This window comes from Balaenoptera physalus (genome assembly GCF_965194825.1).
Source record: "Balaenoptera physalus genome assembly, chromosome: 5".
NCBI lineage: Eukaryota > Metazoa > Chordata > Mammalia > Artiodactyla > Balaenopteridae > Balaenoptera > Balaenoptera physalus.
This window is the reverse complement of record NC_138884.1, coordinates 96110842-96133026: the sequence shown is the minus strand read 5'-3', so window position 1 is coordinate 96133026 and position 22185 is coordinate 96110842. Positions and strand designations below refer to the sequence as shown.

Below are 22185 nucleotides of genomic sequence, written 5' to 3'. Positions count from 1 at the left end.
CAAAGATTTGCATTAGAATGTTAATAATCATCTCCAATTAAATAAAAAGGAGTGGTATTCCTATGATACTTCAGTTTAAATTTCACATCCATAGTTCACTTGAAACAATCTCTCAGAGACAGATGTTTAGAGCCTTCACTTTAAGTGTACTCTGTTGCCACATAATCCTTGGTCCAAGTCATAAATAGAACTGGTAAAACTTCTTATAGAAATAGAAATGGCTTATCTAAGCTTTTAAGAGCTTTCAGAGACAGTGAAGAGTCTTTGGATTCCTGCCTAGTTAAATATGTTTTTATAAGCACCCTAGAAGTTTCTATAGTATTTTTTCAGACCCGAGGAATATAATTGAAAGGATCCATTCATTTTTTAGTATAGTATGTGTCTTAACTCATGAAGAGTCCAAATAAAATGACCTCAGTTGTCTTGCCTGCAGAGAGAAAGAAATTTGCTCCATAGCGGGACCTCTAATCCAAGTTTTGTCAAATTGTTGGCAAAACAGATTTTCTTGTTATCCATTGTGTGTAAAGTCTGGCCTTCTCTAATAACTCCCTTATTTGTTTGTAGTCATAATTGATTTTACTTTTAATTCAGTAATTCATTCAACTGTTCTGTGTACTGGGAATACACTGGTAAAAACAGAACGTACAGGTTCCTGTTCTCTTGGATCATACCTTCTGGTGGGGGGGGACAGTTTTAGGGAGAAATTATAAGCAATAAATAAGTTAACTTCAGATTTGTTTTAGGAAACTGATAATCAATTTTCTTCAGTAGGATAGTTCAAATCCATCACCATATAATCTGGAATAATACATTTTCTTTTCTACATATCAACAACTTAATGTATTTTAAAAATATTGTACATGTTCAGTGACTGTGTTTATCTGATTAGCCCTTACTGGGACTTTTGTCCTGTAAGAGAACAGGGTCCTCAAGAAATGAAACACACAGTGACTGTTTTATAGGGTATAAAATGTACAAAACATCAGTTGGAATGCTAGAGTCCATGGAATGGTGCTGGGAGGGAACAACTTGCTCTAGCCATATGGGTGGGCACTGTGACAGGGTTCTTGTCTTAGAGCATTTCTGGTTAATTGCACTTTACAAAAATGGCCACAGCAACATATCTGGTGTTACATAGTCTTTCAGAACTTTGATACTCTTCCCATCAAAAGGTGAATTCTGAATGTTGTCCCCTCAAAAAGGAATCATATATGGTGACATGCATCGTGTGGTAGAAGTGACACTTCATGGAGTCCATGGTTAACAAAAAGTGATGCATCGTCTAGCTGGTTCTCCTTCTCTTTTGGGATCTGACCTTGAGATCCGTGAGCTGGCATATAGGTGTACATCTATCATGAAGTTTCCATATTAAAGAAGCCACATGGCATTAGAAAGAGATGTCCAAGTAGCCCCTCAAATTTCAGTACCTAATCATTTGAGTCTTCTTAGTGTCAACCACTGGAAATATAAGTGAACAAACCAGCCTCAGCCTTCTAGTTGAGCTGGCTCATGCCATGTGGGACAGAAATGAGCGATCTCCACAGAGTTTTGCCCAAATTATAGATTAGTGAGCAAAATAATTGTCATTGTTTCAGACTACTCAGATTTGTGGCGGTTAGTTACACAGCACTGCAACTGAAACACTTATATACATACAAGTCAAGAGATAGCACCATGTGACATGTTACAGAAACTTAATATGTCCTACATAACTGAGTGGGGCAGTTAGAGATTTGCCTTGACTATTGAATGTGCTTGTTCTTAGACACACAAAAGATGCACCCAAACTGAGATTTCTAGAACACTTTTTTGTTCCTCTGAGTAACTGTCTTTTGAAACAGAAAAATCAGAAGTAGGAAATGCATTTTTGCTTTGCAGTCATTGTCTTGGTGTCATTTTTCTGTGCAAAATTCAAGCAAAATACTAACTGGTATTTTTAAAACATTTGTGCTCTATACATCATAATCTGATTAAAAATATTGGCTTGGCCAAAAAGTTCGTTTGGGTTTTTCCATTAACATTTTACAGAAAATCCCAAATGAACTTTTTGGCCAACCCAATAAAAAGGATAGTGAATATGGAAAATTGAAGTATTTGGCTCTAATTTTTTTGCCCTGCTTTAATCCATATCCTTTGTCGTATAACTTTCCAGTGTCAAACCATTATGGACAAGATCTACCTCACCTCTTGAATCTGAACTTGGTTTTGTGACTCATGACCAGTGGATATGAGTAGACTTGAAGTGATGAAGAGGCTTAAAAACACCTTTATATAATTTGCTTGTGCATTTGTGTTTCTACCATTTCTATTAAAACATGCCTGAGGTTACATGTAGGAGGTTGGAGATACGTGTAGAAGAGCTGAAATGCCAATAGCACAGTCACCCAAGGAAGGACAGTCTAAATCAATTGACAGCTAGCCAACCCAGGCATGGAACTGAACTGGGCAGAGATTGAAAGCAACACCCAATCAAGGTCATTATAAATCTCTTGCTCTCAGACTCATGAGGTTATTAAAAACATTGTTGAATCCTGCTGAGTTTCAGCATGGTTGTGATATGCATCACTGACACAATTAATATAGTATGTATTAAATTTCAACAAATGGCTTTAACATTACCATGGGGAAGAAAGTTATGCATGTGTAAGAATGGAATTTTTACTTGAGCAATAATTAAACAATGCCTTTTTGGTGTCTATATTTGTATTTCAGTTACCTCAAAACATCTTGTAGTGTTATAAGTAGTACAATGGTGTTAGAGAAAGAATAATTCACTCAGGATTGCAATGTGCAGAAGATTACAGAAAAACATGAAACTTAATAGGATATGAAGTAATGGGAGCAACCACTAAAAAAATTAAAAGGAAAGTATAACTGATATGCTAAGCAAGGAGAGAAAATGGAATCATATAAAATGATCAGTTAAAACCAAAAAATGCGGAAAAGAGAGGAAGACAAAAATAGGAACAAAGAACAAGGGCAACAAATAGAAAACAGTAACAAATATGGTAGATATCTAACTATATTAATAATCACTTTGACTGTCAATGATCTAATGAAAAAACAGTTCGTCAGAATAAATTAAAAAATACTATGTAATTATATGTTGTCTGCAAGGAACTCACTTTAAATATAAAGATACCTAGAAACCAAATGGATGTTGAAAAATATACCATGATAATACTAAGCAAATAAAACAGGAGAAACTTTATTAATTTTAGGCAGAGAAGACATTAAGAAGATTTATTAGGAATAAAGAAGGGCTTTACATAATGATGAAGGGATCACTTTTCCAGGAACACATAACAGTCCTTAACGTGTATGTGCCTGGCAATAGAGCATCAAACCACATGAGGCAAAAACTGATAGAATCACAGGGAGAAACAGATGAATTCACTCTCACGGTTGGAGATTTCAACACCTCTCTATCAGAAATGGACAGATCCAGAAAGCCCGGAATCAGTAAAGGCATAGTCAAATTCAGCAACAACGTCAATCAACTGGATATAATGGATATCTATAGACAATGTCATCCAACAGTAGAAGAATAAACATTATTTTCAAGCTCACATGAGATATTTACCAAGATAGACCACAATCTGGGCCTAAAACACACCTTAACAAATTTAAAAGAATAGAAATCAAATAATGTCTGCTCTCAGATCACAATGGAATTTAACTAGAAACAAATAACAAAGAATTAACTGGAAAAACTGGAAACTCCCAAAATACATGGAGATTAAATGATATGTGTATACATAACTCATGGGTCAAAGAAGAAATATCAAGAGAAATTTAAATTATTTTCAAGTAAATGAAAATAAAAACACATCTTATCAAAATTTGTATGATGCAGCAAAGACAGTACTTAGTGGGAAATTTATGCTGTTGAACGCATACATAAGAAAAGAAAAAAGAACTAAAATCAATCATCTTAGTAAAGTAGAAAAAGAAGAGCAAATTATATCCAAAGTAAGAGAAGAAAATAAATAATAAGAATTAGAGCAGAAAGCAATTAAATTGAGCACAGCAAATCAGTAGAGAAAATCAACACCACCAAAAGCTGTTTCTTTGGAGAGGTCAAATTGACACATCTCTAGCCAGTCTATCTAAGACAAAAAGAAAGAGGGCACAAATTACTTATACCCGAAATGAAAGAGGGGACATCATCACAGATCCCATGGACACTAAAATGATGATAAAGGAATATTATAAACAACTCTATGCCCATGAATTTGATAACCTAGGTGAAATGGACCAACTCCTTGAAAGATCCAAGATGTCAAAACTCACACAAGAAGAAACAGACATCTGAATAGGCCTATAGCTATTAAATAAATTGAATTCGGATAGCTCTGGGGGCAAGAAGAATGACATTAAATGAGATATGAGATGTTACCACAAGCATGGGCATTACAGAGACTGAGATTCCATGTTTTTTTAATAAACTTTTTTTCTTTTAGCACAGCTTGAGGTTCACAGACATATTGAGTGGAAGATATGAAGTGTTCCACCTTTACACATGCACAATCCCCATTATCAACATCCTGCACTAGAGTGGTACATTTGGTACAATTGATGAACCTACAATGAAACATCATTATCATACAAAATCCATAGTTTACATTAGGTTTCACTCTATGCTCTTGTGTACTTTATGGGTTTGGACAAATGTATAATGAAATGTATTCCCCATCATAAAATCATACAGAGTATTTTCACTGTCCTAAAAATCCTGTGTTCCACCTATTCATCCCTCCCTTCCCCTTAACCCCTGGCAATCAGTGATCTTTTTACTGTTTCTATAGTTTTGCCTTTTCCAGAAGGTCATATAGTTGGAATCATACAGTATGTAACCTTTCAGATTGGCTTCTTTCACTTAGTAATATGCATTTAAAATTCCTCCATGTCTTTTTCAGGCCAGATCGCTTATTTCTTTTATTGATAAATCTGAATAACATTTCATCTTATGGATTCACCACAGTGTATTCATCCATTTTTTTTAGATGAAGAACATCTAATTGCATCCAAGTTTTGGTAACTATGAATAAGGTTGCTATAAAACATACAGGTGCAGGTTTTTGTGTGGACATAATCTTTAGTTCATTTCATGAAATACCAAGGACTGCTATTGCTGGATTATATGATAAGAGTATGTTTAGTTTCATAAAAAACTAACAAGTTGTGTTCCAAAGTGGCTGTACCATTTTGCATTTTGGCGGGAACCAGCAATAAATGAGAATTTCTATTGCTCCATATCCTCAGCAGTATTTGTTTTTCTCAGTGTTTTGCATTTTGCCCACTCCAGTAGATACATCGGGGTTTCTCATTGTTTTTTAATTTGCAATTCTCTAATGGCATATGATATTGAGCATCTTTTCATATGCCTATTTACCAAAGCTATGTCTTCTTTGGGAGGTGTCCATTCAGGTCTTTGTCTATTTTTTAATGAGGCTGTTAGTTTTTTTTATTGGTGAGCTTTAAGGGTTCTTTGTATATTTTGGAAAAACAGCTCTTTATCAGATATATATGTACAAATGTTTTTTTGCCTGTCTGTGGCTTGTCTTCTCATTCTCTTGACGTTGTCTTTCTCAGAGCAGAATCTTTTCATTTTAATGAAGTCCAGCTTATCAATTATTTATTTCATAAATTGTGCCCTTGGTGTTGTGACTCCATATTTTTTAGCAGGGGTTTCTCAGCTCAGAATTAAGAGGAAAGCTGAGACAATACGGTTTAAATTCTTGTCATAAAGTAACTTTTTATGTGGGAAAATGAGAACTAAAGAGGTTTCAAAAGAAATAAGAATTATAAATATTTATTTAGTATGTTTAAAGTTTCTGGAAGACACCTAAGACCTTTACATTTAATATTTGATTTAATCCTCACCACAAGTATATATACATGGCTCTATAACATAAAAATCATTTTACAAATTAGGGATGTAAAACTAAGAGAGATTAATTGTATTCCCAAGGTTAGGTAGCTGGCTACTGTTAGAACCAGGATTCAAACACAGAAAGATCCAGGATTCCAACCAGTCAGGATTCTGTAACACCATCATATTTATTCATTTCACTACCTCAAGAATGTTTTTAGAGAACAATGTGCAAGTGTTCAGGCTCACAAGATGTGGATATGGTTATAAATGCAAGAAACGGTTCCAGTAGTTTGAGGAAATGAAGCAAAAGTCTTCTTTAGTTTCTTTAGAGCCCAAGTTCCTTGGCGCCTCCCTCCTCTCATACCTTCTCATCATTTCATTATTAACAGCCTTGGATAATCATTAATTATGCACCATCAGTTATGCTTGTATTATCGTTTCAAATAGATACAATATCTGATTGATTTGACTAAAATAACCCCCTTGTTTAATTGTCAATTTGCATAAATTCACATGCAATGAGGTGTGTTGCACAGTGATTCTTTAGGCGCTGAAAACAGCAGCAACAACCTGAACAATGGGAGGCCCAGGCTCACAAATTATTGCTATATTCATCTGGAAAGGAATTCCATTAAAACTGACTTTCCTTTGCCTGGAAGAGTGTTGAGGAGTTTGCGAATTTATGCTACCATCGACTTTATGGGGAGACACTACCGGGGAACACGTACCCATGACCACTGGCAAGACATCTGTCCTCCAAGTAATTAAAATCGCTCGTATGTTGGTCCAGTGCTTTGATGGCAGGGTGATGGGTTTCATGCTGGTGCTCTCATTACAGAGCTGGCTGTCTGAATGTGACCTCCAAGTCCAGGGAGTTGAATGAGTCACTTCTCCCACCGACTGAGAGTGAGGTTTCTGTTGAAGGTGAGTGAGGTGAACCAACATATTTACTCTAAGTCTGTTTTTCTTTGCTTCTTTGATAATAACATTTTCAAGTGCCTACTATGTGCTAGGCATGAATTAGGAATCATACACAATTTTATTCCCATTGAATACTCACAACAATCTTAAGAAGTTTATGATAATATCATATTTTCATTGGTACAAATTTGACAAGTGGCAAAGCTGCAATAGATCCTAAGTCTAATGGACTCAAATCTCTGCTATATTATCTCCCAGTACCTATGTGTAACAATTTAACCAGAACCTAGGGGACCCTAGAGATACTGTTATTCATATACGGGACATATATATTTTTTAAAGCATATTAAGATAATTTCTTCTATTTTCTAGTGGGGCTGCGTTATTTAAGCCACTACTGGTCCCGAGATGGTTTTAAACAAAGCATGGTTGCACAATATATTTTCTGGAGTTTTGTTGTTGTTGTTGTTATACTCTAATACCATTTGATATTTTTATGGTTCTACAATTTTCAAAGAACATCAAAGCTAAGGTGAATACATAATTTCTATGACATTTTTGGAATTTAAGTAGTTTTAATCCCCATTTTACAGATGTAAAAATTCAGAAATTTACTCGCCCATAATTGTAAAACTCTTAAATAAAGGACTTAAAGACCTCTCATCTCAAGTCTATCCTTTTTCCTCTGCACGTTCATGCCTTTATTATTTGTTTGCTTGTTTGTTTATTTATTCCTCTTTCCCTCTTTTATTTCAGGTGATCACTGTACTCATGATTGCTCCTGACTCCCCAGAATATTTACACAGGAATACTTGAGCACCTACAGAAGGTAGTGAGTGTCACAAATTAAAACACTTTTTAGTGAAGTACCTTATCCTATTAGAACATACTGTTGCTGAGTCCTACACTCTCAAGATCCAGAAAATGTATTTTGTATGCTATTTTTCTGTCTTCTCTACCTCAGAGCTCATGGGCCATCACAAGCTTTGAACACTGGGAAACCTCTGTCATCTAGTCTCATCTACCAACTGCTATCTGGACAAGTGTCTTTTTCTGGACATTTTCACTTTATGTCAGATTAATTTCCCAGCTTAACCAAAGTACTATGTAGGCAACTGCCACAGTAACTTAAAAGTTAACAAAAGTTCACTAAATTTAGGGTTCTCAATAAGTTTGAGAAAAAACAGTATGCATTAAAAAAGAACAAGAAGTAATAATAAAACAAAATAAATGAATATGTATCAAGAACTGATGGATATAAAAAGTAACCAGCAGGAAATTTTTTTTAGTAGGGGCTTCTCTTGTCTTTTGGGCACAGAGACAAGTCAATATGCTACTTCAATGTTTTGTAAACTTTATTTGGTTTTTAAAACATCTTTACTCAGAACTGCTAATTTCAAACACAAGGCTAAATCAAACCCCAGAATTTTCCCCATTCTTGATGATGCCATAGTGGTTCCCGAAATAGACATCCTCTTCTTTGCTGGTTTTTGGAGGGGTATCTATCATATAGCAATACGAAAAAGAGGCTCTGGTTGATAAGATTTTTCTAATATGAAGAAAATGCAAGTGATACAAGTTAAATAACAAACCCTCACTAACTCAGGTGTCTGCTTTGGGGAATGAAATACTTTTCTTTGCTTAGGATACATGCTCATATACAATGTGAGACAACTCTACCCTTGCTAATATAGGGTTTCATCAACTGTGAAGTAATGTTTCTTACATACTGGCTAATAGTTGCATTTTAATGAAGATTATACCATTTTTAAAATTTGAGATATGAAAGTAACCCCATTTTAAAACATAGCAGATTTCTTTCTCACTTATGTCTTTATTTTTTTTGGAAATTACATAATTTTAAAATCACAAGTATTTAAGTTACTATTATAAAATCTCCGCATGAAGCCTGTTTTAGTGTCAAAAGTAGCCACACCCTGCTATATTCTAGCTGATTTTACTTCTTGGTTATGATTATTTAAATATAGTAGAATGAGAGATGAATGGGAGATTAGTATATAACACCTTCAAAAATATTTGAATAGTAATGTGTTTTAAATATTTAATAAATATGAATTAACACTACACATTCTAAAATATATAATTGCACATAAAACCCTTGTTCTTCTTATTTTAAATGCATTCAGGGGAAAGCTGTTAAATAAAAAAAATGATATTCCCAGGGTGAAAATCATAGAATTGTATGATTCTTATGCCTCTACTTATTATGCAGTCTTAATAAGTAGTGGGTTTTTATAAGAATGAAATGTTATTGTTATGCATTGTAAACAATTGGACTTAAAGTACTGTCAGTTTTCAAAAGTACAGTGCTGAGTTTGTACCAGTTCTGAAATAGCTAATACTTTTGTTAAAATACATTTGGTTTTTCTTACTGCAAGAAGTAATTGAATTTTGAAATAAATATTGCAGTTTGCTCAGTAAGGTTACAATGACATAAACATTCATTAATATAGAGTACATTAAGTATCATGTATTGTCTCAGAAGCAATAAATGCCACCAGATTTCTGCTTCATTATATGTAAGATATGGTAACTGGAAAGATACTATCATTAGGTCAAATATCTTTGATCCCTACTATAGAAATTGCTAATATTTTAGAAATTAGTTGAAGTTAAAGACTTATCTGTTCCCTGATTTAGCTAATGCTAGTCAGGGCAATGTCATTTTGTACAATATTGAGTTTCATTGTGAAATTATACTCATCATTTGAGGCCCAGACTGAATCACATCTCTGCTAGAGGCATTTATCTTATTAATTCATGGCATACAACGATTGGAATAAACCTTAGAATTCATCATGTCATACTCCTAGACCAGAATTTCTGAAATATTTTTGTAAGTATAAACTTTGCATCAGCAGCACACCTCAAAACCCCTCATAAAATCATATTCTTTAAAGGGTGAAGCCCAGAAATATGAATTTAAATTGGCACTCTAAGTGATATTATACATTATAAAATTGTCAAACCACTACTCCAGCTGGGCTTGAAATCCTTCTTTGACAACTTTTCTAATGGTTAAATAATTTGGAGAAAAAAGTGCTACCACACTACACTCAAATGCTGCTCAAAATCTAGGTAGTTCTATTATAAATATTATTATGCCTTATACTTTGTCAAAATTTGTTGCTTCCAAACATCTATTTCAGCTTTATGAAACAACAAAGAAACTTCTAATCCTTCAAATACATTTTAACAATTTATGTAATGTTAGTTATATCCTCACGTTATTAAGTTTAAATAAGAACTTTTATCACTTTCTCATGACGTGGTTTCAGGCTTCCTAACTCTACCTACTTATTAAAATACTGATAAATTTTACTGGAAAATATTCCTCTTAATGTAGTGTATACAAAATCAAATGCAATCTTTTCCATGATAGGATGGGTCCCGCAACTTAAAAGAATGAATGAATGAATAAAAGCATAAAACTTAAGTGGAAATGAACATCTTTGAAAACATGCTGTGTCACTGGCACTACTCAAGTTCTTAATATTCCTTGTTTTATGTAACACTGCCTTAAACATATGAGGTGGGACATTTATTATTAAGTGACTTTTAATATTTTCCTTAATATCACATCCTTAACTATGGTTGCACTAGTATTCAGAACCTGGTCTGTTTGCCACCACACCTTGTGTTTGCTTTCTATATACCGTGCTTATAAAGGAATTTATTATCTTTAGCCTAAAAATGAAATTTCTATTGACCTCAAAGTGATCAATAATTGTTCATAAAAGTGTGAGCAGTATTACTTTCAAATGTATGAAAGAATGAAATCTCATGATGTCTTATTAAAATAAGCAATATTATGATCATCAATTTTATTATCATGACAAGTATTAATTCAATGATCAAAATTAGCCAATTAGTAAACTAAGGAATTTCTAACTATTATTTTATTTAATCCTCAAAATAACCTCATATGGTAGATATGAGGCACCAAACAAAGGTAAGGACAAGATCCAAAAAGCTTCCAGAGGGCATCAACAGATCACGTACAAAAAAGGAGAAATAGAATGTCACCAGGATTCTCAGCAGTAACACTGAGAATGGAATAGCTTTATATTTTGTCTGAAAATACAACAAAAGGAATAAAGGCTCCTGGAATATTAAGGAGGAAAATTTGGGAGTTGAGAAAAGAAGCAAATGTCTTATGACTACATTAAGAGAAATTTGTTGGGTTTCTTTCTTCCTTCTTTCTTTTCTTTCCACTTTCTTTCCTTCTTTTCTTCCTTCCTTCTTTCTATTCTTTTCTTTTCTCTTTTTTATGCTTTTGATGTTTAGCTTCGAAAAGTAAGCTACAAAAAAAGCAATTATTAACTTAAAGGGAGACAACAAAAACAACAAAAGCAAAATGTTTTCATAAAAATGAAAACTATATTATATTATGTGGCTTAGTTATAAAAACAGTCTATTTCATAATACAGTGTTTAATATTGATATAGACAAAACTTGCACTATAAATATTTTTGGAAAGATGGGAGATGTGAATGTGTGAGTGTGTGTGTGAGAGAGAGAGAGAGAGCATGCAAGGTCAAGAGAAAAGGAATAAAACTCTTTTATAAGAAAAATTCATAGATAATTTTCTAAAAGAAATAAGTAGGAAAAAGGCATTTTTTTGTTCAATTTCAGCTTTAACATATGAGGAACTGAGAAGTCATCTCTCCTACTCTTACATTAAAAAAAGCTAAAAAATAAAATAACAATCAATAATGATTGCAGAATCCATGAAAGAACTGAGGTCTCAGGGAAAACTGCCACCCTAAAATCTGGAGAGACAGGCAAATGCAAAAAGTCACAGCTGATTGCTGCTTATCTGGACCGGAAACATTAGAACCATAAATTAAGAATACTTAAGCTGCAATTTTTACAAATTACTGGAGGCTGAGTATAGACTAGTTTGGGAGTAAGAAACTCCTGGTGGCTGCAGTCTTGTGTGTGTGTGGGAGAGGGGGAGGAGGCACACTTTCAAGAGTTTTAACTACCACGCCAGGTTCTCAAGGGAAGGAGTCAGGAAAGACTGCCTCAGGACCCTGCAAGATGAAGGGGAGGAGTAACTGTTGTGAAATACACAGAGTACATTCTACACACAAAATATCTTCCAGAAAATAGTTAACAGAGGGAACATTTTCTAAATTATTCTATGAGGCTATCGCCATAAAAGAGGCTAGAGAAGAAAATCATAGGATTGTACCAATTAATACAGAAACACATTTAACAAAATCCAACACTCACTCATGATAAAAACATTCAACAAACTAAGAAAGGATGGGAGCTTTCTCAACTTCATGAAGCACCTCTACAAAAAAACCTACAGCCAACAACATACTTAGTGGTGAGAAACTGGACTCTTTCACCTTAAAATTTGGAAGAAGGCAATGATGTCCTTTCCTATCAATCATATGGCGCATCATACTGGATGCTTAAGTAGTACAATAAGCAAGTAAAAGAGATAAAGAATAAGCAATAAAGATATACATATTGGAAAGGAAGAAATAAAATCATCTTTGTTCACAAATGACATGAATGTCTATGTAAAGAAATCCCAAAAAACCTATTAAAATAAACAAATTAATTATTAATTAGATAAATGGATAGATTGATAGATGATAGGTAGATAGATAGATAGATGATAGATAGATTGATAAACTTCCTAGAATAAACTAGTATAGGAAAGATACAAGATACATGGCTAATGTAGTAAAGTCAATTACTTTCCTATATAGCAGCAATAAACAACTGGAAATTGTAATTTAAAATAATACCATTTATGGTAGCACCCCTAAAAAATACAAAATTAAATATCTAACTATAAATCTAACAAAATACCTATACAAGATTTATATGTAGATTCCCTCGAATTCAGTATCATTAAGATGTTGTTGACTGAAAAAAATGCACAACCTAATAGTTGAGAATTATATTTTATTTGGAAGGCAAAACTGAGGACTTAAGCCCGGGATGCAGCCTCTAAGATAGCTCTGAGAGATTGCTTGGAAGAGGTAACGGAGGAGCCAAGATATTTCAGAGTTTTTGCAACAAAGGCTAGGTAGTCAGAACTTCAAAAGATTACTGTTAATTAAAGAAAACCAGATATTTCTATGTACAGGAAGAGGCAAGCCTCTGGGCTCTTTGAAATCATTCCTTTGATATGCACCTTAACTATCTAGGACCAGTATCCTGCTTCTCTCCGTCCTGAGTCCCCTCAGGGTGCACAGTTGGGGGTGACTGCAGTGGCTGAAGGCTTGGCAGCAGGGCAGCCTGTTTGTCTCCATCCTGAGTTTCCTGCAGGACTCACCTTCTGGGGTGGTTGTAGTGGCTTGATGGATGCAACAGCCTTTGTTTACTGATATGGCAGGCAACATTTTTCATTTCACAACGTCAATTCTTCACACCTTGATGAATTGCTTTAATGCAATCTCAATCAAATCCCAGGAAGCTATTCTATGGGTATCCATGAACTTATTATAAAATACAAAGACAAAGGCCTAGAATAGTCAACACAATAGTGAAGAAGAGGAACCAAGTTGGAGGAGTCACACTACCCAATATCAAGAATTATTATAAAGCTACAACAATGAAGACAACATGGAACTGGTGCAAGAATATAAGTGTAGAACAGAAATGAGTCCAGAACTAGACCAACATATTGTCAACTGATATTTCACAGAGAGGTAAGGACAATTAAAAGGACAAGGGACAGTCTTTTCAACAAATGGTGCTAAAACATATGCAAAAAGTGAACCTAGATACAGACCTTACATCCTTTAGGAAAGTAACTCAAGATAAATCATAGATGCAAATGTGAAATGAAAATCTATAAAATTTCTGGAAGAAAACACAGAAAATCTGGGTGACTTTGGTTTGGCAGTGAGATTTTAGATGCAATACCAAAAGCATGATCAATGAAAAAAAGAGTAAAGTGAACTTTATTAAAATTAAAATCTACTCTGCTATAAATAAATACTTGACCAAGTAAATACATAGGAAAGAAAAGAAATATCTGTGAAGGAAAATTCCTGTAGTTTATGTAGCTCTATCTCCCTCAAGAAATAGAGCATAACTCCCTACATCTTAAGTGAGGACTGTACATAGTGACTTCCTTCCAAAGAAGGCAGTATGGAATGGGAGGTGGGGAAGGAGTAACTTTCAGTGAGAAAACCTAACAGACACAGCCAGATTGTCCAGGTTAGCGTCAGGTTGATAGTATGTATCCTCGATATGATGTTGTGAAAATGCACTTTATTTCTGTAGTGGTCCTCTCCCAAACCCATAACCCAGTGTAATCATGAGGAAAACATCATATACATTCTAACTGAAATAATGTTCTACAATAATACCTGACCAGTACTACTGAAAACAGTCAAGGTCATCAAAAACAAGGAAAAAGGCAGTGAAACTGGTACAGCCCGGAGGAGCCTGCAACAGTCTATAACTAAATGTGATGTGGTCTTCTGGATGGAATCCTGGAACAGAGAAAGAACATTAGGCAATCATAATGTATGAATATCGGTTTATTAATTGTAATGAATATAACATACTAGTGTAAGATGTTAACAATAGGGAAAAATCGGTGAGAAGTACATGAGAATTTTCTGTACTGTTGTAATAGGGAAGAACAAATCTGACTCCATATCAGTACACTTGTTTTTGGTACAAGTTAATCACTAAAGGGATATTGCCTATATTAAAGTATACATAATGGCCCATCTCCTTGGACCCTGCCTCCTATTCGTGAGTGTTAAACTAAAATACCTTTGTTTAAGCTCACAGGATACATCCTGACCAGGCCCACCTATGAATGGCTGCAGGAAGGAAGAAATTAACACATCCCCTCCAGAGTCTGTCTGGAACCAAGAAATATTTGCAACAACATATCACCATTTTTTACTTGACCTCCTCACCTCCCCTTCTTTGTTCTACAAAAGAAACTAGCAAAGCCAGGCAAGGTGTTTTGTTGGGACACTAGTCCACCGTCTTCTCTATTTGCGAGTTTTCCAAATAAAGTCGCTATTCCTTGCCCCAATAACTTATTTCTCGATTTATTGGCCTGTTGTCTGGTGAGCAATAAGAGCTTGGACTCAGTAATACTATCTTCTCAATTTTTCTGTAAAATTAAAAGTGTTCTAAAAATAGTTTATTAGAAAATATTATTTTTAAGGAAAATCCAAGTAAGTAGAGGAAGAAAGATCTCCAAGTGTTTGCTTCTTAGGAGTAGTATTCAATTGTTGGAAATGGCAGGATGGAATATGATGGCTTTCCTTTTTAAATTAGTAGTTTTCAAAAAAGTTAATTGTGGATAGAATTTCTCTGCAAAAAGAGAAGACAAGGGGGAAAGAGGAAGGAAGGAAGAAAGGGAGGGAGGAAAGAAGGAAGGAAGGAAGGAAGGGAGGTAGATAAAAGTCTTAGGTTAACTAGCTCCAAATTACTCAGGTAATAATAGGTAAAACAGGGACTTAAACTCAATTCTTTCTGATGCTAAAGCCCACAGGATCAGTCACTTTTTTGCCTTTCATAAAAAGAGGACAAAATGGCTAGAAGGACAGCAAGGTGTCTCTTGCTTAACCGTAGTTAAAAGGTAACAAATTTCATTTCTCATTCCTTCAGCAAATTCATTGAAAATGTATTCAGTGCCAGATGTTACGCAGCTGAATAACTTATTATAGTCTAAAAGAGAAACTTGGAACTTGCTTCAAATGTTGCAAACAGTTAAGTCAATTTTACCTGCTTTGCCTTTTAATGTTCTTTAAGAGCCGATCTTCGTAACCTCTCTTATCATATCTTCTCTGTGTTATCATTGGAGTTTGATTTGTAGGGCCAGATTCTGGGGTGCACCTTTAGTTTAAGTTGATAGGAAAAGATTCAGCATCTTTATACAATGCGAAATCCTGTTTGGGAAGCTTAGGAAAAAAATAACCTCTGTTGGATTGGAGTGAGAAAGTTCTTACTGCAATGTGTAAAAGCTGCTTTGCACATCATTTTATTCACTTCTTAATCAGTGGAGAATAATATATTATTGTTAGGTCAGGGCATAGTGCTTTTCTTCTTTAATGTTTTGTATTACCCATGTAGCTAATAGAAGGAGAATGGGTGGAGTCATTTTCCCCTCCCCCCCCCCCTTTTTAATGGTAGCCCAGAGGGATGAGGCTAATTTTCTGTGTAATTATTTTAAGATTGAGTTAGAGAATTTTTTTTTCTTGATTCTTTTCTCCTGTTGTGTTTTCAATTGAGAAGGAACACAGTCTTTTTAATGAATTGTGACTGTGTAGACTGGAAACATCTCTAAAGATTCAGACCTAACCCCTGGGGTTAGTTTGGCTGTATTTTTTTAGAGCCCAGTCTGGGTTTTCATGAGGCCATGTGCGTTTCCTCTGCAGTTATGTTAGGAAGGGGGAAATGTCTTTGCTATGAAGATTCATAAAAATGACTGGGAGAACAAAACACTATTTATGAACGATAATTATTGTCTATAATATTATCTAACTATTATGAACAATAATTAGAAAAATGATTACTCAAATTTATCCCTCTAACAACTAATGTAGGAAAACCACAAAAAAACTTTCTCCTTTTAAAATAGTTAATAATTGCCTTTCTTTATGGTTTCAACTGATGTAAAATGACATAAAAGCCACTCTTCTCTTCTAAATCACATTTCAAATGTTAAAACAACACCCAGACTGCAGCATATAAGCAAAGTTACAATTAAGTTACACATGGATTGTCTTTTTAATTTTAATTGACACATTCAATATATATCATTATTTATCCCTTTTAAAGTAAATTAATATTCTGTGAATTTGAGGGAGTCTTTATATTAGGCCATAGTAATCAACATCATATTTTATTGCATTGTATCACATTATTTCACATGATTATTTAATGTTATAGAGAAAGCACCAGAATGAGAGTCAAATCATTGCTAGTTTCCCTAACATTAGCCAAATCACTTGGATAAGCTACATGATCTTTCAGAGTTTCAATGTTCTCAAATTTAAAATGGAAATAATACATGCTCACTGTGCCTTCCAGGGTCATTATCAGTGACAAATAACGTGAAAAATTTTTGAAATTTGAAGATACCAATAATTTTTTAACAAAGATTATAATTAAACATTTGAATTATAGGCCATCACTACATTACAAAAGATTAAACCTTTGCAAGCAAAGATGTAAATGTATTAATTAAAAGATATATAAAGTTTTACAGGTCAATAAATTAATATTTTAAATATTAAGGCAAATTGAAGAAGCCATCAAATTAAAGACACATATGATTTTCTTCATTTAAAAGAAAACCAACATTTTGACTCAGTGTACCAAGCCCTGTAAACAGAACATGACTAATAAATTTATTATTCAGAAAATATTTAACTTGAGAATCATTTAATAAATAAGGATACATTATTAACATATATCAATTATGAATATTCTTTTAATGTTCTTGAAGATACTTGAAAACAATATGCATATTCCTGTATTTTAAATAACTTTTATATTTTTGTTTATATGATAATTTTTCTTATTTCTACTTAGTGTATCTGAAAATTTAACCAATTTTAACTTTTTTAATTACCATAAAAGACAATTAATACATTATATGTACTCAGTGTGGAGAAGATTCATTACATAGTTTCTGAATAAGTATTTCCAATACATTATTTATAAGTGTATTGCTTAAACTGCATTCTTATATTAATTCTGCAGCAAAATTCTCAGGTATAACTTCTTCCTCTTTGACCAGTATACTTTTTTCACTTGAGATGCTACAGTTAAACTTGATTCATTTCAGATTACACAATTCCAAATTTAAGAAAATTTAAATAAGAGCTTGTTAAAAGCTTATCCTTATTTATAAAACCACTTAAAAATAAAGCAAAGAAGTTTTACAAATAATATCTAGAATGATTATGTAAAATAACAAAATTAATTGTTTTGATTGACATAAAAGTAATTTGGAGGCAACTATGCATATGCTACAATATTGATATGCTAATTAGGAATTATTACTTATCAAAGTAAATTCCCTAAAGATGCACCACTGCTAAGTAACATGCAACTTTAAAGGTAGTTACAAGTCAGACCAGCCCTCCTCCTAATAGTCAAATTCAGGAAGAGTTAGTAATGTATCTTCCATCTGTGTTGTTAGGTTATAAAATTGTCAAAATCATATATATGCAATTTACATCTCATTTTTATTTCTATAATTTGCTTAGTGTAACAATAAGAGATAATCTTTGAAATGCAGTAATAGTATATAATCTGATACACACCCTAGTTCATCCCCTCACTATGGCAAAAATGAAATTCCTTACTAATAGTCCTGGAATCAACTTCATAATTTTTTCTAAATATGAAGCTGAATCCAGCCCCTGTACCCTGACACTGAATAAAATCTCAGAAACAAAGTTTTGGGTGAAGTAGAAAAGAAAGGCAAAGGTCACAGCAGGCTAATGCCCTCAAAACTGTGTGTCCCGACCTGGAGTGGGTAGTGAGGAGTTTTTTGTTTTTTTTAATAAATCACATTAGGATTTTTTTTTTTTTTTTTTTTCTTAATGGCTGTGTTGGGTCATCGTTTCTGTGCGAGGGCTTTCTCTAGTTGCGGCGAGCGGGGGCCACTCTTCATTGCGGTGCGCGGGCCTCTCACTATCGTGGCCTCTCTTGTTGCGGAGCACAGGCTCCAGACGCGCAGGCTCAGTAATTGTGGCTCACGGGCCTAGTCGCTCCGCGGCATGTGGGATCTTCCCAGACCAGGGCTCGAACCCGTGTCCCCTGCATTGGCAGGCAGATTCTCAACCACTGCGCCACCAGGGAAGCCCAATGAGTTTTATATTAATGGTTCAAAGAGGAGGGCATGAACAGCTCGTGGACATTCTGACTGGTCAGTGGTGAGGTAATTGGGAGTCAGTATCATCAACCTTCTGGTTCCAACTGGTCTTGGGTCTACATGCTTGTGAGCAGCATACAGTTAACTTCTCCCACCTGGTGAGGGTTTCAGTATCTGCAAAACAGTTCAAAGATATTACTATGTATATCCCTTGGTGGGAAATCAGGACCTTACCCCCAGGCTGCATTGTTATTTCTCTTGACTGTCCCTCCCTTGTCTCCACATCCCCTCCCTTACCTAATTAGCAACTGCTTGAACCTGCCCATTGGAACTCAGGGAAGGTCATGGAGGCTGAATGAAGTCTATTTCCTGTAATCAAGAAATGGGGGACACAGAAAAGTTTCTGTGCCCAGGAGCCCCATAGGGTCCTGCTCAGTTTCAAATACAATAAAACATTTTGTCATCCTTGCTTTGTAACTGAACCCAATACTTTTAATTTACATTCTCTCATTGGAGTCTTCATTAAACTAGTGCTCATGGGAAAGCAAACTTGAGATTTTAGAGTTTTTAGAAGATCACAATGTTTTTCCAGATGGATCCCTAAATGTTTTAATGTTGTCAGATTATTCCAAGTCATGCTCTCAGTTTGGAAATTTAGAAATTTTATTGTATATTCAGAAGCTATATAGCCTAGAATGGCTGACTCCTTCAACTGAAATGCATAAAAAGCTATTGTATAAAATCAGAAGATCCACTTCAGTGAAAACGATAAGCAATAATTAGATCAGATATATATTTGGGCCTAGAGAGGTCATCATTTTATTTTCCTCTCTATGTAATCCCGTGTAAGCCAGGTGATAGCTGATTGCTTAGAAATGATAAAAACAGAACAAAGAGGTATTAGGTATAGTATTCAGATGTCTAACAACAACAAAATTACATACCTTGATGGAACCATCTTCAATATAGAGACCTAGCTGCCCCTAAAATGGGTCAGCTGGCCTACCAGGTATTCTTGGCCCTTAACAACACTGATGACACTGGTCTTTGTAATTTTTTTTCTCCTCTTTCATTCATTCTTGGTTCATCAAATAACCTTTTAGTTAATCATTTTTTCAATTAATTGAAATAAGATAGTTATTATAAGTTAACATTTATTTTAAATGCTTATAATGTGCTAGAAACCATTCTGAGCACTTTACAAGAGTGATTTCACTTAATCCTCTGAACAATTCTTCTAAAATTCAAAATTTTACAAATTAGGAAATGAAATTTTAATCAGTAAACTAACAAGATTAAATGGACATAGTTGGTAAGCAACGGATTTAGTACTCAATCCCAGGTGTGTTTGAATGTAAAGTGTAAAATTTTGACTCTCAGTAGCTTTCCATTTCTTATGATAGGGCAATCTTGCTCTCATTTTTATCTGCATTTTTGGGAGTGGGGACATTTCTCAATTGTTTCTTAGTACAACCAACCTTTTTATTACAGAAGATAAAACTTAGTTGTAAAAATGTCAAATAACTTGCTGAAGTTACTCAGCTAGTAGGGACTAGCAAGGGACTTGAATCTGGATCTTTCACATTTAAAAAAAAAATTTATTTTATTATTATTATTTTTATACAGCAGGTTCTTATTAGTTATCTATTTTATATACATTAGTGTATATATGTCAGTCCCAATCTCCCAGTTCATCCCACCGCCACCACGACGGCTCTTCCACATTTAAGGCTCATAATTGTTGCAGAGACAGTGTCCCTTTGGTAACCACTGGGCTCCTATGTGTGTACAAAATTCACTGACTGACTAAGCAAGAGATCTCTTTGGAGCAGTTATTTCTTTGAGGAGTAGTGCTGGTTAAGCTCTCTGTATACAATCTGAAGAGTCTCATCATCGTTAAAAGCACGTTGCAAGTCAGTTTAGGATACACATTTTTCTTCAGTTCATTTACACCTTAGTTTCAAGCAGACATGGCCAAAAATAAACCTATCAGAACTCTCATTTAACATTCTGGGTATTCTTTTCTTTGGAATCACTTATTCCTGCAGCCTCTCAATTATCACTGGGGCCTCTGGAGATTTCCATTTTGGGAAAATTAACCTTTTTCCTCCCACCACAGTTCTTCAAAGCCACCCGCTACTGTTGCAATCTAAATGACTCAGGAATGAAAAACTGGAGCCACGGTGGGAGAAAAGATTCTCTGTGAGGTCCAAGCCTTTCTCTCTCAGCCGTAAGAAAAAAAGGTAACTAGTGTCAAGTACAACTGAAATTGCCTTGAAAACTGTTTCAGGCAATCATGCAGTGGATTATAACATATTCTATCAGATGATCTCTATATTTTTCTTTTTTTCAACAAAGATGAAAGAAAATTGTATGCGTACATGTGTATGTTTGTGCTGTCTGTATAGTAATTCTAACGTTAGATAAAACTACTTACAGCATTTATTCCGATTAAATTGACTGTGAAATCAAGGAAGATTATAATCCGGGCAAAGTGAGGCAGATGTGCACTAAGTCACTCTACTCAATTCCATTAAGGAAAACTAGTTAAAATCATATTTTTTAGGCCCTGAAAAGCTAAGAAAATATATTGATTCCTTATTAACAAAAGTTCTTCAGCACCTAGCGTAGTGTTCATAAGTAAGTGTAAGATGAATAAACAGATGAATGAAAAGGTCACAGACAATTTGTCAACATCCTTTAAGAAAAAGCACAATGAAGAAGAAACAACTGTCATGTAAAGTGTTAAACTTTATCACTATTTTTATCCAATTCTAAGGACCCAAATTATTTTAGAAAAGAGCTGAGCGTAATTTCAAAAATAAAACCTTCATAAAATTGTTTTTAAGACACTAGGCCTAGCTGTTCCTCTATTCCCACAATGTTGGTTAAATTATAAAGTATTTCCAATTTTTAGTTGACGTTCCACTTTTTAAAAATAAACAATTCAATAAAATTTTTGTTATAACCTAAAATAGTCACAGCCCCTTAGAGTTCAAAGTAAGGGAAATTGTCCTATCATATTTGCAGTACCCTTTTTCTTATATGAGTAATAGAAAGATAAACCACATTGCTTCGAATTCCTGTGAAGTGGTTCTAGTGTATCACATATCATTCCACGGTATACTGAGTGTGTGAACTCTTCTGCCTTGATAATCCTGTGTTTACTACCATTTAAGGCATTTTGTAAGTCTTAGAGATGCACTCTGCATTCTGCTTTTGAGTCTTCTCCAACTGTAGGTGTGTAAAAGTTTAAAACATGATTTATAATCAAACATGGCTCAAAATACTTTTTTTTTTTTACAAACAGGACCTCGTAAATCTTCACAGCAATTTAAAAATAAGTTTATTTTTATTTTATAGATGAGGATACAGATAGAGCATAACTGCTCAATAAATCATTACTAAATGGATAAAGAAAGCTCAAAACGCCACTTTTCCAAGGTCACGTAGAAAATGAATTATTATTTTCATGTTCTAGCTTGGGAACTGGCCCATCCTACTGTTTGTGGTCCCTTGGAGTACTGGGAAAACT

General features: G+C 34.3%; 1 long non-coding RNA gene across 1 annotated transcript in view; it reads left to right on the top strand.

The window, feature by feature from the left end:
- Positions 1-22185, top strand: part of LOC309662140 — a 76317-nt gene that overhangs the window by 47978 nt on the left and 6154 nt on the right. Inside the window, exon 2 of the long non-coding RNA XR_014264530.1 lies at positions 6717-20893. This is a non-coding gene — a long non-coding RNA (uncharacterized lncRNA). The remainder of the gene's footprint in view (positions 1-6716; positions 20894-22185) is intronic.